This window comes from Pleurodeles waltl, chromosome 4_1 (genome assembly GCF_031143425.1).
Source record: "Pleurodeles waltl isolate 20211129_DDA chromosome 4_1, aPleWal1.hap1.20221129, whole genome shotgun sequence".
NCBI classification, from domain to species: domain Eukaryota; kingdom Metazoa; phylum Chordata; class Amphibia; order Caudata; family Salamandridae; genus Pleurodeles; species Pleurodeles waltl.
Window position 1 is genome coordinate 422,710,724 of NC_090442.1, and position 16,839 is coordinate 422,727,562.

At 45.4% G+C, this 16,839-nt stretch overlaps 1 protein-coding gene across 3 annotated transcripts in view; it reads left to right on the plus strand.

Moving 5' to 3' along the window:
- The window catches only part of OPTN (optineurin), a 309,738-nt gene that overhangs the window by 252,958 nt on the left and 39,941 nt on the right, over positions 1–16,839 (plus strand). The gene's annotated exons all lie outside the window — the stretch shown is intronic.

The window sequence follows — 16,839 nt, forward strand, 5'->3', positions numbered from 1 at the left end:
GATTACAGGGGGGAACGGAGCCAAACAACTTATTCCAATTCATCGTTTTCCCAGGACAAGGCCCAACATCAAAAACTTATTTCTTCATTTTAGTGGGTGGGGAGGGGGGGGGGCAAAGATGCATAATTTAGGATCTCTAGATAACATCCAACCAGTGGCTAAACTTAAGAGATCTACTACCATCTGCCAATATGAATCTAAGGATATGCAGCTCCAGATCATATGCATGAACCCCGCTTCTGCCTGGAAACATTTAGGGCAAGCAGAGGAGCGACCTGAATTTGTAACCCTCAGTGTGGCTGGAGTCAAATACACCTGGTGCACTACGTTGAATTGGATTAATTTAAACCTAGCATTTGCAGCTGACATCCGGACCGCTGAATGGACACTGTCCCATTCCGTATCCATAAACTGTTTGCCCAATACGTCATGCCACCACTCCTGAATCCATTGTGGGCTAAGCGGTCTATCGTCCCAAAGTGCTAAATATAAGAAGTATACCAGACGTCTACCACCAGCCATAAACAACATGGTAGACAAAAAAGATGGACTCCGTTGGAGCCTCAAGGAATGATGGCCATGTACCCAGAGCCGTAGCCGCCAGCTTCGCAAACTGTAAAAACTGCCCTGTACCAAGTTGCAATGTGTCTACTGCATCTGGTAAGGTGATAAACCTGTTGTTCGGGTACACGTCCCAAAGTGTACAGTAGCCTGCCATTTATCCATGGACATAATTTTCTTTATCTGTAAGGAGGGTTTCAGACACCACACCGGTAAGCCTAGGGAATGTGGTGCTCTGCGAAGAACCCTTCTGACCATCCATTCCCAAGCCCAGCACACCTGGGCAATCATGAAAGGTGTATCAGCTGGCACCCTTTCTCCAAGCATAACTAATTCTGGAAAAGTTGTAACCTCATGTGCTCCATCAAGCAAACACTTTTCCCTGTTATCCTCGTCATCAGGCCAATGCACCGTGTGCTGCAACTAGGCCGCAAGATAGTATAGGTCTAATTCCAACAATTCTAACCCACCTCAGTTCCAGGGTCTCCACAAGTTGGCTTCTACAGGAATCTAGCTGGGACAGGCAACAAGGAGATTGGTCGAAGGTTTTTTTAGGCCTCCAGAGTCTCTATTGGGCTTTTTCTTCAAGGAAATTAATATCACCTCATTCCATCACTGAGGGTACACTCCAGAACATGGGAATAGACTATTTCCAGAGATTCTGCTATAATGTTTGGGACTAATTGCATCACCCTCGATGGGCAGGGGTCATCTGGCGATCCTGAAGTGGTTTATGCTAGAAGGGATTTGATCTTAGCCCTTGGCAGTGAACTCGTCCTCAACTTATTGAAACTCAGAGAAAATTTTCAAGAACTTAGCTCTGAAAAACAGGACCACCTTATCACAGAATTCTTGAGATTTCTCCAGCGCCTGTTGAGTCGGGGGGACGCGAGATGGTTAACTGTCTTTAATTCTTTGGGTGTATTGATGGCAGATCTAATTTTCTGAGGAAAAAAAGATGGCTGCCTCATTAATGGCACTTCTATCATTTCATGTTAATTCTTTATGCTTGTTTTTCTCTTCTAAATTTAAAGCCGTTCTCCATCTCCGTTCCTTTCTCCAGCATGTTCTTTAAAGCTCTTTACGATCCTCTGAAAACCACGGGGCAGAGATTTTTTCACTTCCCCCTTTCTTAAATCTAACAGAGGCTAGTTCATCCATAGCTGACAACACCTATTTATTAAAGTTCCCTGCTGGGGAACTCTGTCTACAGATGTCTTTAACTTGAGATTTAATCAGGGTCTCCGTTAACTCGATTCCTGAGATTTTACTCCAGTGTCTGACCCTGATGATGTTATCCTGTATGAGCTTTCCTACTGTTTTCCTATGTACTCTAAACATCACTGCATGGTGGTCAGACCAACTAAAGAGCACACACTCATCCACTGTCAGGACATCTCGATAAGAAACCCCATCCACCATATGTCCAGCTAGTTGGGTTGCTAGGTTAACCCTTTGCGAAAAGTCAAAATTGTTCATCAGATCCAAAAAGACCTTGGCATCTTTATCACGTCTAGCTTCAAAGTGCAGATTAAAATCCCCTAAAATCGTGAAATTGCTGCAAGAAGTAAAGGGTTCTAGCATCTGATTCCAATTCATCACAAACTGAGTTTTCAAGCCAGGCAATACACCAAAAGTCATGCCAGGGTCTGAATGCCTGTTAGAAATGGGGTCTCTGATTGACAGTCAGTTTGCATTCTGTCGCAGCAGGGACCCGCACTCTAGTCAGGGTAATGAAGATACACAGCTAGGATAACTCCTGCTCACCCCCTTGGTAGCTTGGCACAAGCAGTCAGGCTTATCTCAAAGGCAATGTGTAAAGTATTTGTACCAACACACACTAATATACAGTGAACACACTACAAAATGGATACAGCATAGGTTTAGAAAAATAGCTAATATTTATCTAAATCAAACAAGACCAAAACAACAAAAATCCAACATACACAAGTACAGTTATGATTTTTAAATTAAAAAGAGTCTTATTGCATAGAAAACAATGGATGTGTTGATGTTACACAATTGACCTGGTTTGTGCCAAATATAAAGCCACACAGGCGAGCGTGCGTCGGAAAAGTCATTGATGTGTTGATTCCTTACTTGCAAGTGAGGTAGTGCATCATTACTTCTCCGGTCAGGTAGGCGATGTGTCTTTTTTTCTCTCCCGCAAGAGGATGATACGTTGAGTTCCGGACCAGCACCTTAGGTCCAGGCAGGTTCACATCGATTTTGACGCTCAGCAACAATGAGTGCGAAATCCGGCCACACGGTGATGAGGAACTGCACTGCGTGGGGTTTGCATTGATTTCAGCAGCCGCAAGTGGGTGTCACGTCATTTCTTCAGCCGCAGTGCAGGTGATGCATCAATTTCCCAGCTGTGATGCAGGTGGTGCATTGTCTTTACAGCTGCGTTGCAGGTGGTGCCTCAAATTGTTCCTGCCATGGCTCCTGTGCATGTATTTCCACTTCGGTTCTACGAGCTTCACCTTTCAAGGGCACAGGGACTGGAGTTGGCACCACTTGGCAGAGTAGGAGTCTCAGCAGAGAGTCCAGGTGCTGGTAGAGGAAGTCTTGGATGGCCCTGAGACTTCAAAACAGGAGGCAAGCTCAGTCCAAGTCCTTGGAGACACTTCAGAACCAGGAATATACCACAAAGTCCAGTCTTTGTATCCTTTCAGGCAGAAGCACCAACTGCAGGCCAACCCAGCAAAGCACAGGCAAAGGGGCAGTACTCCTCCTCCAGCTCTTCTCCTTGGCGGAGGTTCCTCTTAAATCCAGAAGTAATCTAAAAATCTGGGGTTTTGGGTCCACTACTTATAGCCCTTTCTGCCTTTGAAGTTGGCAAACTTCAAAGGAAAGTCTCTGTTGTTCACAAGATCCTGCCTTGCCCAGGCCTGGCTCCAGACACACACCAGGAGGTTTGAGACTGCATTGTTTGAGGGCAGGCACAGGTGTGTCAGCTCCTCCCTCCACTGTAGTCCAGATGACCTATCAGAATATGCAGGCTACACCCTAGCTCCCTTAGTGTCCCTGTCTAGTGGAGATTCAAAAACAGCCCAACTGTCAGTCTGACCCAGACAGGTAATACACAAGCAGGCAGAGTCATAGAATGGTTTAAGCAAGAAAAATGCCCACTTTCTAAAAGCGGCATTTTCAAACTGACAACCTAATAAACAACTTTACCGAAATATGTATTTTTAAATTATGAGTTCAGAGACCCAAAACTCCATTCCTCTATCTGCTCCCAAAGGGAAACTGCACCTAAAAGATATTTAAAGGCAGCCCCTTTGTTAACCTATGAGAGAGATAGGCCTTGCAACAGGGAAACAGGATTTGGCAGTATTTCACCGTCATATCAGTACATGTCCTACCTTTAACATACACTGCACCCTGTCCATGGGGCTACCCATGGCCTACCTTAGGAGTGTCTTACATATATAAAAAGGGAAGATTTGGGACTGGCAAGTGGGTATACTTGCCAGGTCGAATTGGCAGTGCAACACTGCACACACAGACACTGCATTGGCAGGTCTGAGACATGTTTAGAGGGCTACTCATGTGGGTGGCACAATCAGTGCTGCAGGCCCACTAGTAACATTTGATTTACAGGCCCTGGGCACCTCTAGTGCACTTTACAAGGGACTTACTAGTAAAACAAATATGCCAATCATGGAAAAGCCAGTTACACATACAATTTGCACAGGGAGCATTTGCACTTTAGCACTGCTCAGCAGTGGTAAAGTGCCCAGAATACCAAAACCAGCAAAAATAAAGTCCAACACACAGTCAAAATGTTGGAAGCAAATGCAAAAAATACAGGGGGGATGGCAGGTCTAACAATGCCATTCACTTTATTTCTAAAAAAAAAAACCCTACCTCACAGCCCTCAATGGCTGTTTTTTTTTTTCTTTTTAGTTTCGTATGTACAATTCAGCCTTAACCTGAAGATAATGGCAAGGCCCCCTCCTCTCCGTTCACCCCTATCGGACCTTGCAATTGCATACCCAGGGAGAGTAGCCGTCATAAGGTCTGGCCCTGAATCTTCCCCTGCCCAAGTCTCAGTAATAAACAGACATAACTGAGTTGTGCGAATCAGCTCACTAATTTCCATGTTGGGTTTAGACATAGAGCGAGCATTAATCAAAGCACATCTTAGCCTAACCTTCCTCTGTAAGATCCTCTCTCTCTACTTTATCTCTGCCTTCCGGGCTAGACTCATGAGTAGGTTCCCCAAACCTGACAGACCGGTCACTATGAGAAGAACACAGTCTCACAGTCATCCAGGGGTCCATCATATCTCATCCTTCCCTATTAGCTTTCAAATCCAATCATATGGATTGGGGGAGTGGAAGCTTGCTGTTGGTTTTTGCTTTTGATTTCTTCCATTTTTGCGAGGGAGTTCTTGCCAAATTGTGCCTGATTGTCTGAAGTAGAAATGTTTTTGGATTGTTGGAAATGGAGCTGCCCTGTAGGTCCCTCCTTTTTTCCGTTATGAGAAGAATTATGAGATATATATGCATGTAGCCATGCTATTAATTTTTATGTTTGAAATGCATTTCTTAACAAGATTAATTACTTTTTTGATGGGAATCGAAAGAAAGCGTTTGGGACATGAAATTCGTTTTTTTTAAATTTTTTTATTTTATCTTTCACCGTGTCACTTTAAAATGGAGGGTAAGACTGGCCACGCCCATCCGTGAACAAAGATCGGTCAGTGTGAGCCGAAACACGTTAGGCTTGTGGCAGTATGCCATATCCGTTGTACTGATGATAAAACAAACCTCTGACACAGCGCAGTGAAGTTGGACGTATGGCCATTTCTTTCTCTGGAGGGAGAGGTGAAAAAATAAATATATATATATATATATATATGTATATATATATATATATACATATATATATATATATATTTTTTTTTCCGATGGCATGTGTAGCTGCAGATACACATGCTGTGTATATATCGCCATCTAGTGTTGGGCTCCGAGTGTTACAAGTTGTTTTTCTTCAAAGAAGCTTTTTTCAAGTCACGGGATCGAGTGACTCCTCCTCTCGGTGATAGTGCGCATGGGCATCAACTCCTTTGTTATATTGTTTTCTTTCCGTCGTCGGGTTCTGACGGGTTCCCTCTTACTCCGGTACTTTCGGTTCAGTACATCTGTCTTTTATCTGACCGTCAGTATAGTTTAGATCGCAGTTTCCCACTACACTCGATCCAATTGTAGCATCGGGATCAATTAAACACACTTTTGGGGCGCCCGCGCCCTTTTCGGGCCTCTTTGGGCCTACTGCGTCACAAGCCCATGGATCGGTCTCCATTCGGATTCTGTCCTCGGTTCCACGTCAAGTTTCCCTACACCAACCAGCATTCGGTGTGTAACCTCTGCCTTTCTCCAGACCATGGAGAAGAAAGCTGCGAGGCGTGTCGGTCTTTTCAATCAAAGAAGACTCTACAGCATCAGAGAGCAAGGCGGTTGGAGATGGCGACAAAATGCACAGAGCTCATGCCCCACATCCTCAGTGAAGAGCAGGCTCCATTTGAGATTCGGACTCTGACTAAGATTCAGAGGAGGACAGCCAGGCATTCCCTGCGGCGCAGTATGTGAGTACACCAGCCCCAACCCATCAAACAAAAAGACCATACAAGGCGTTGGGGACACCACTGCTTGTAAGCTATGGGTCCACCTGAAAACATGAACTCGTCGACCGACCCTCCGGTTCGGCGGCGAAGAAGGCCAAACTCTACCTCATCAACAGATTGCCACGCCTGTTTCAGCATCGATTCGAAAGATGGAGCCTTCCACTTCCGAACCGAGTCAGCTCCAGGTACATCGGAACTGAAACATCCACGTTCCTCTTCAGAGCCGAGACATCCAAGTCCATCTTCGGAGCCGAAAAAGCTTTTCCCATCTACTCAAACTGCTTTTTCAGCTAGTACGAAGCATACTGCCACTAAACTATATGAACATTCTCTAAAAGGCAAAAAACATGCTTCATCTACAGAAAAAGAGGGGGATGAGTCGGGCATTAGACCCATTCTTGAGGTCATGGACCAGAAACAAAGGAGGATTCAAATCCAGAAAGAGACTGGAAAGATTATTGCCTCACCTACTCCATTGGCAAAGAGGAAGTTAGCATTCCAGGAGAGTTTGGATGCTGGACCTTCACCGGCAAAAATATTTAAGCATAAGGAAAAGCCAAATACTTTCTCCTCCACATTCACCTTATCTTTCCTCTTCTCCTCAACCTCCTACTCCACCACCACCAACTTCACCCACACAATCTTAGGGCTGACCACCCTAAGGCTGTCAGGTCTAACATGTGTTCCGCCCAGCTGAAAGTGGAGAGAGCTACCCAACCCCCTGGGAGCTCTCATTGCTAAGGCGGAAGTATCTGGAGAGACCATCAGCGCTGGCCTGGGCGATGCTTTCCTGTAGGGAAATGGACCACCTCAAGAGTTTAGGATTTTCACCCCTCATTTGCATGAGCCATCTGAGGGGCCTATGGTCTGTCTGAACCCGGAAGTGAGTACCAAACAGGTAGGGTCTCTGCTTCTTCTGTCTCAGTGTCATGAACACACAAGTGTGTGAGTCCCTGGGTGAGGGAAAACAGGGACGAGAACTGCTCCAATAACTCATAGCAGTCTCCTCTCTGATCTAGGGCCAGGGAGTCAGAGAGATTGACACCCTCCACTGACCCATCACCTTCCTTGACAGAGAGGAGGTCAGGAAGAGGCTCACTTTCCTCTTCCATACCCTTATCTGTCACCAGAAGCATGCTGACTTCAGCCCTCTCAAAATGAGGCTTCAGTCTGTTCTGGTGGAGTACCCTTAAGGGGTTTCTAGGGGACTTGAGGTCCACTAAGTCAGTGGCATCCCCCTTCCACTCCTTGATCTCGAATGGGCCAGTCCAGCGGTCCTGGAGAGCTCTGGGCTTTACTGGCTCCATTATCCAACCTTTGTCTCCAGGTGAGAATTCTACCAGGGTGGGCTTCTGGTCATACCATTGTTTCATCACCTCTTGACTGGCCTCAAGGTTGCTCTTGGCCTGTTTCCAGAAGCGTTGCATTTGGTTGCGGGGGCCAGCATGTAACTGACAACACCCTGGGGGGTTTCCTGAGAGCTTTCTCCCACCCCTCTTTTACTATGCTAAGGGGTCCCCAGACAGGATACCCATAGAGAAGTTCAAATGAGCTGAGCCCCACCCCTTTATAGGGCACTTCTCTATAAGCAAAGCGAAGGCATGGCAAGAAGACATCCCACCTATGCCTGATGGCTTCAGGCAGGCCTGTGATCATGCCTTTTAGGGTCTTGTTGAACCTTTCCACAAGCCCATTGGATTGAGGATTGTAAGGGGTGGTGAACCGCTAGGTTACCCCATACGAATCCCACATGGACTTCATATGTATACAGACATAAGTTTGTGCCTCTGTCAGACACAATCTCCTTTGGGAATCCCACATGGGTAAGTATCCCCATCAGAGCTCTGGTCACCGCCGGTGCAGTCACTGTCCTTAGAGGGATCGCCTCTGGATAGCGGGTGGCATGGTCCACCAAAACCAGGATGAACCTGTTGCCTAGGACAGTTTTTGGGTCCAAGGGACCAATGACGTTGATGCCCACCAGTTCAAAGGGGGTGCCAATGACGGGGATTAGGATCAGGAGGGCTTTTAGACACATTACTCTGTTGAAACAAGAGGTAGAATCTCTTCTGCTCAAAGGTGCAATAGAGATGGTTCGACATCTTATATATATGTTTGTACATACACAATTCTTCACTCCTTACTTCACCCTCCTGCGGGAAAACAATCTAACAAAGGAGTCGATGCCCACGCGCACTATCACCGAGAGGAGGAGTCACTCGATCTCATGAATCAAACAAAACATTCTTCGAAGAAAAACAACTTGTAACACTCTGAGACCAACACTAGATGGTGATATATGCACAGTATGTGAATCTGCAGCACTACATGCCACGAACAGATGTGCACTGGGTAAGTGGCATTTTCCATACACACACACACACATAATTCAGGTGCTATGAAAACATCTACAGTATTAAGCAGTGGTGTGGTGAGAACTATCAAAAGTATTTACAAAGGAGAAAAGTGCTACAACACAGTGCTGTCGGCATACTTGATGCAAACCAGTGAATAATGATGTCATGCACAACACACAAATACTGTACTGTACAGCTTTTGGGGTATTCATATATCGATCAAAATGATAATGCATCCCAGTTTCAGTGGATCATATGTTGAATAGCCTGCCAAGAGTTCTAAATTAGTGCAGACCTAACAGGACATGGAAATGGACTGGGGTAATCTCTGTAGCAACCATGGTCTCTGCTTGATTAAGACTGCAGACTGAAACACCTCATAGTCCAGTGTGGGTAGTTGTGAATCGTCATGTCTCAAGAAATGTAATTTGCATAACATTGACACAGAGCATTTTGGCATCCGCAATGTATTTTAGCACATTTGTCTTTTGCAAGTACATTTTCGACTAGACATAAAAACAAATTACTATAGATTATGGTTTCTCTACCGCCCCAAAACTATGAATACTTTTTTTCAAACAAATCTTTAGAAACCATTGCACCTCTTAGAATTATCGACAATCTCCATCGCCCTCTGCAGAAATCCTAGTAATGGCATAACAGCAGTTTAGTAACGGTTTTTCCACAGTCCTTCCCCAGTAGAGTGGCAGACTCCTCGCTGGTTCAGGGGATGAGGACGTTATGTGCTGAGGGTTCTAGCCAGTTCCAGGATGGTTTTCCTGGCGATTCACAGATTGCAACCAATTTCTGTTGGCTGTGTGTCAAACTGCAGCCACTCTCCAGGATAAGGAAACCACCAAAGCAGCCCGCTGCCGTATTTAGTAGGCAAGCTGGAAATCCCCACCCGCGTCCTACTTCTTTCTCACCTAGATGCTTCTTTCTGGCGACCTTCTGGAGCAGAAAGGTATGACAGATTGCGCTGTGCATATGGCTAGAGGGCTGGGAACAAGGGAACAAGGTCCAAGAAGCTCTACTATGGATGGTGGCTCCTCAAAATCTGACCGTGATTATCACCTGCCCCATGGTAATTAGATAGGGGCAAGGGGAGGTACCTGAGGGGACCATGTGCTGGAGACTTTGGAGAAGGTGGGCTTTGCTTGTTTACAAAAATGGCAGGATGGGGCTGAGATCAGCATTACCACTGGAAAGGAGACTTTGAGGGGCTATTTGTGGTGAAAGACTTGTCACTAGTTTGATTTAAAGGAAAGGTGTAATAAGACCACCTAACCTAGTGAGATCATGCAGTACTCTACAAGTGCGGTGATGCAGATGCTTTGTCCTTGCACCTGCACAAAATGGACTGGGAGAAAATGCTGTTAAAACTTCAGCAAACTTCTGCATGCCAATAAAGACTTTAGGACCGTTCTTTTTTTATTATAAATGTTTTTATTTAGTTTTGATGTTTAAAATAGATGGATTAGTAATACACAAGAATACCAGAGTGTATATGGACGCAACAGTGGCAAAAGAAACAACATATGAGCACTGATCAAATCACAGAACGTTAAATCCTCTCTCCCCACCCACCCGATCCCACCCGATCCCATACCACAGTCAGTTGATAATCAGCCACAAAACATACAATATACATATACAATTCAGTACCACGCCTCTTCTCTATAGTGATGCTTGATATTGATCTCCATCATCATATGCTATCTCCAGAGAGTGGTGGGACAACCAACTGCCACAGACCTTGAGGAACTTACGGGGGCAATACCGATTGGCATACGTAACTTTCTCAGCCATCATATACATGTCCATTCCCCTTTTCCACTCCAGTAAAGTTGGGCACTGTTCTATGCCCCAGTATTGAGTCAGATCTCTTTTGGACACCACTAGCTCCAGATTACAGAATAGAGGCTTAGACCTGGGGAGGCGAACTTCGTAGGGGGTCCCTAGTAGAATAAACATAGGTTCAAGAGGGATGGGTTCACTCGGGACTTGCCTAGTTCTTCAATGTGATCACCTTCCAATATCCCTGGATGTGCTGGCATTACCAGATTATACCACAGCACAGACAGCACGGGTGCTGGGACGTCCCCATCGCATGCAGCCCTGTGAAGGATTCTGAACTGGATCAGTCGTAGCTTTTCCTTGATTGCTACTTCCCTTGGGTGCGTCAGAGCTGCCTCCTAGTCAGTGTCTCCCAGTTCATCCAGGTTTTCCACCCATTGCCCCCTTAATCTACATAGATTGTCTGGCATGTTATTATTTAAAGTTTTGCATTTTAGGGAGACCATACCTCTTCTAATTTCTTCAGTGAGGAGCTGGCCCTCCAATGGCGTGAACTCCGGTATTTCATCTTCAGGGATTCTCTCAACCCGCCAGGCATGCCGGAGCTGTGCGTATTTCAGGGATTGGTTGTCGTTCATTTCATATTCTTGTTGCAGTACGTAGAAGGACTTCATGGCACCATTACCCACAAGTCTCCCACCCTAGAGAGCCCAATTAGCTCCCAGGCCACAAAATCCTGCAATTTCCGCAGCTCCGGGAGCTAGGTTCACACCCACAGGGGGCGTCACCTTCATGAATCTGCAGTGCCAACCCATGCGTCTCGTGGCCCTCCCCTAGGACAGACCACATGACTGCTGGCAGGAGTTTATTTCTTATCTTACCTTCTTAGAGGTAATGTAGGCCTGAGTTCTGACCCCATATTGCGCATTCCGACCTAAATGTGGAGTGATCCCATGGGGGATATAACCAGTCATTAATACTGATGAGATGTGCATCCCAGTAATAGGCCTTCAAGTCAGGAAGTGCTATCCCTCCAATGTAGGGATTTCATTGCAGCGTTGAAAATACTATTTTGGGGTGTATTCCATCCCATAGAAAACTGCGTAAGCCACTCTCTAGTCTGACAAAAACCTCTGGGGGGACCCTATAGAACGTATTCTGTAGTACATAGAGTAGCTGCTGGAGCAAGATCATTTTGAACATGGCTGCGTGGCCCATCAAGGTTAGGGACAGACCTCTCCATCTCTCCCATTACTTCTGACAGGCCCTCGTCACCCTCCCAATGTTTCTTTTAAAGCAAAGTTCCTTAACCAGGGTCATTAAGATTCCCAGATACTTAAAACCATCTGTGGCACACACTAGGTGGCAGAGAATTAGGGGTTCTGTCCATCACGCCCCTTGGAAGGTAGATTACTGATTTGCCCCAATTAATCTTCTATACGGAGCAGTCACCATTTCCTCGAACAATCAGAAGAGCGGGGGAAGGGTTTGAGCCAGTTGCGTTATATACAGGAGGATGCCGTCCGCATAAAGGGAAATGTTTTCCTCAGTCTCCTCCATGTCTGTAAGGGAAAAGCCGCAAATATCTGGGTGGGCCCACAACATGCATTCCAGTGAATCTATAGTGAGGACAAACAGGAGTGGGGGCAAGGGGCACCCCTGTGTCATGCTCCGTTCAATGAGGAAATCCGAGGATATCACCCCATTTACCCTCACAGGTGCAATGGGGCGTGGTAGTTAAAAGCTACCCATTTTTGAAACCTAGGAGCAAATGCAAGCCGTGTTAGCATTTGTTTTAGGAAGGGACAATTCACAGCATCAAATGCTTTTTCAGCATCTAACACCAGAAGCACATGTGGCTCAGACAGTATACATATTTTGTTCATCCAACTGTGTGCTCTTTGTAAATTGTGTCTGGTGGATTGACCTGGCATTACTCCGGATTGGTCCCTTTTGATCAAGGACGTGATTACCTGCAGGAGTCTGGTCGCTAATATAGTGGCCAGTATCTTTACTTCAGTATTTAAGAGGCAGATGGAGTGGTAAGAATCACAGCTATCAATGTGTTTGCCTTCCTTGTGAATCACTACTATTGTTGTCCTTCGGAGTTCTAGGTGAAGAACACCATGTTTATTCGCCTTTCGGAACATATTCCGTAAGTGGGGCCCTAGCAAGCTCCTGTAACGCTTAAAGAACTCCACAGGTAACCCGTTTGGACCTGGGCTCTTGTTAGATTTGAGCCTTGCCGTGGCGGCCTGCACTTCCTCTTAGAAGATGTCCACTTGCAACGCCTCCAGCCCTCTCCATCTAACACTGATGCTAAGAACTGCTCTATGTAAGTAATATCTTGCAGTGGCCACGCTCTATATAATTCCTTATAGTAGTGAGCAAAGGTCCTTGCAATGGTACTTTCTGTATTGCAACGCTCCTCTCTTGGTCCCTCTACCTGGTGCACTGATCTGGCCTATGCTTCCTTCCTTCCCAGCCATTCTAGGAGTTTCCCGACTTTATCTTTGGTCTCATATAATCTATGGAGCGTGGCGAGCATCTGTTTCTTGGCTCCCTCTTGTGCTTGAGCTCAGTACTCTGCTCTTAGGATTTCTACCAGCCTTAGTTCAGGGGGGTGTAAATCCGGACTTAGGGACTCTTCTAATTCCAGAAGCCTATTCTCCAGCTGTTCCTGGGACCCATTTTCTCTCAGTTTCTTTTGAACAATTAGATTCTGGTCAGCTCCTCGGTTAACCGCCGTATATGCCTCCCATAATATCACTTTGGAAGAGACAAACCCCTCATTTTCCTTAAAATACAATTCTGTATCTGCCCGGAGTCCAGCTGCCACCTCCCAATCTTGCAGGTCCCATGCATTTAGTCTCCAACTAGTTCTTACCCGCTCTAGGACCATTCTTCAGCATAAAACAGAGAAAGTCTCTGTGGAAATTACCCTGAGTAGAGCAGATCATCAGAAGGTGGCTGCAATAATTTCAGTCATCTGGGACTCCCAGAGAAAGCAGAGAATCCCTCTGGTGACCTCTTTCTAGAGAAATGGATCTTTGAAATCGTACAGCCTATGGGGTTTGCACAGATTTCACACTTTGAGCTTCTCCGTAGGCTAAAATAGACCTATTCCTAAACTACAGAAATAGACATAATATGATTCAAAGAGCAAGCAGCTGCACAATACAAAGGATGATCGGTACATATTTCAGAATTGTACCCAGCAAGTGCAGTGTCAGCCTAAATCGTTTAAGGCAGTTGAACGCAGATCCTAGGAAAATGGATAACAGTACATGCTCTGTTTCGAGAAGCTCAGAGAGAGATAAGTGTCAAAGGTTGGACTTCTTCCTTTCACCAGATATGATGTGGTTCTGGCTCGGCTGATGGCAGGAGCCATGGTGAATTAAGAACTACACCCCACTAAACAGGAAGCAATGATCTTCCTGATACCTTAAGAAGTGGAAGAAGATCCTGATCTGGATGTGGACCAGTGGTGGTGCGAAAAGACAATACACTGATTTTTGGCAGTGGCCCACGGGGTGTGACTGATACTGATAGCTATTAGCCTTATCAATGGTGCATTATGTGTGTTTATTTAGGCAGAATGGAGGGTTGCTGTGAATCCGTGATGTTTTGCAACCATTTTGGTCCTTGGAGGACCAAAGGGGTCATTATGAACACGGCGAGAATCCCCGCCGTGTTCATGCTGGCGGTCTTATCACAAACCGCCAACCCCCTTAAGACCCCGCCGGCCGAATAATAGACATTCTGCTGGGCCAGCGGGTGGAAACAGTGTTTCCGCCAGCCGACCCAGCAGAATGCTGGGCCGGGACATTGCCGACGGCTCCACATGGAGCCATCATCAATGCCTATGTGTGGCGGGTGCACCAGCACCCGTCACGCAGATCACTGCCCGTAAATCGGGCAGTGACCTGCGTGACGAGGCCCTGCATGGGGGGCCCTGCACTGCCCATGCCAAGTGCCTTTCCAATGGCTGGTGGAACAAGGGTTCTTTATCTGCAGCGACGCCCTGTCGGATGAAGAATTCCGCCATCGTCAGGCTGCCTGTCTGCGGTATCCTGGCGGTGGTGGAAGGCTGCCTTTGGCGGTCCCCACTGCCTTCATTATGTGGCGGTTGAGACTGCCATGCCGGAGGCGGTAATTTCCGCCACCACCGGCATGGCGGTCTCGACCGCCAGCTTCATAATGAGGGCCCAAGTCCATTGCTGAATATTGCCCTGTTATAGAGACACAGGATGTTTCCGAGCGGTTTTCTTAAGGCAGCAGACTACTGTGCTCTGATTCCGTTCAGTGCACTGTTTTTTTTTTGTTTTTTTTTGTGTTGCGAGGAGGGTAATTGGTCTAGAAAACGAAAGCTGGGAATACAATAGTTCATTATTTGGTATGTTGACCAATGTTTATCGTGAGAATTATAGAATGATCTAGTATTGGGGTGTTAATAATGGTCTGTGTTTGGGGTGGATGTTGTGTTTAGCTATGGTTGTTTGAGTTTCCGGTATGCAGGGTGAATCTGTGTTTCTTAAGCATTAGAATAGACAGACGGGCTAAATGCAGCTGGGAGGTCACATGAGACTACACACTATAGGCCATAGTTATGACCTGGTTTGTGTCGCCCTTGTGCCACACAACGTGGTCCAACAGCCACACAAACCTTAAGTGAGATTTATGAAGCCATGTAAGGCCACCCACTGAAAAATGTTTTTCAAATGCTTTTTTGCTCTGAGAGTGTCCATCTGGGACCCCAGCACCAGAGCGAAGGGGTCATGTAGTGCCTACCCTGGCCCCTTTCCTTTTTTTCTGGGACTCGGCTGAAACAAAGTCTCAACATGGCTGCCAACACTTCCTTGTTGAAGTATTGTCCGCCAATCAGATCTCAGCACGGAATTGAGAGGGTTCGCAGAGCCTTTGCGTCCCTATTTATACAAATTTGTTTTTGCTTTAATTTCTCAAAAACTACTGAATGGATTTATACAGAATAACAAAACACTATTCTTGTTCAAAATCCCTATGGAAAAAAGCATGGGACAAAAAGAGGTTTGGGACCCCCCCTCATTTTCTCAGTCCCTGTTTGACGGATCTCCCTAAAACTTTCCAGACGGCAACTGAAGCGAACATCGTATTTTTTAGGAAAATTATGTTAAGATTCATCAAAACCAAAAAATGCTTTTTCTACAGAAACTCGGTCCTACCTATAACTGCCTCTTGGTGACTCCTACTAGGTAAGACATATGTATGTATATATATCATGAAAGGAAAGCCCTGGCCCTTATTGGCATTACGATTTAGGGCTGAAGCATGCTGACTCATATTCCTATGTAGAAGGGATAGACACCCCCTTTTTAATATTAATTTTTAATCATACCAGGAACATCACAATTAAAGGGATACATAAGTGTTCAAAGCCATTTTTGTCTTGAGACCCGGTAGAATAATATCCAAAATGCTCCCTGGAATATGATTAAGCTCACCCGGATTTCTAGGGACAAGGATGAGACCCAATGGGTTTGTGAGGGTTTAACAAACAACATAAAGATCTTGTTAAATGTTAGTGTCAAGCTTTACATTTCTTGTACATGATTTTGGTATTAATGGCAGATTAATAAATATATAGGAGACTTTTTGGTGTAGTGAGTGGAGACAGGAGGATGTATCCTATGTTTTTCCTCTCATCCCCCTCTTAGCCCTGGACTGACCGGCTGGTCTCCCTGTATTATCATTTCTCGATACTTAGTTACAAGCAATGCCATTTTTCTGCTCTCACCATATAAATTGCTAGGCAGATCATATTGTACCCCTATAATACTAAGCAGTATTTATTTAACTAACTGATAGATGCCTTTGATGTAACATAAGATAAACCGATCTAGTTCTCATGATTCAGGAATGCTCATTGCTGACAGTTTTCTGGGATATGGTTATGAACAGGTTCCACAACACATATCACTGAAGCATTGCATACTGGGTCTCCACCCAAAGCCCCAAAAGGGTGAAATGGTGCATAAAGTGGCAGAGTTACCCATTCTGCTGGTGAAGAGACATATTGCCGTTGTTTGGCTTAAAGACCGTCCATCAAGGGCTGATTGAGTGTTGAATGCATGTTATCAGTATGGTAAAAGTTCATATGGATGATGGAGTAGCTAAATGTTAGAGAATTGTATTGTAGGTAGTTTCTGGCAGATGTGGGGGAACTCCCTGATGCGACCTCTCTACCAGGTCTCATTGACGTCTCTGTTAAAATGATTTAATACACAATCCCAATTGCTTTGAAGCCTATAAGATACCTATTATCAGCTAGGTATATTACATCTTCTCTTTATTGTAGGTTGTAAGGCATATTATTACATATCTCTCAAAATAATTTATTATCAAGAAAAAAATACCTGTGACTGAATGGCACTTTACAAATGCACACTGTTAAGGGATTGAGTTTTATAAATACCCCAACTCAAGTTTAATTTAATGGAATAAGTG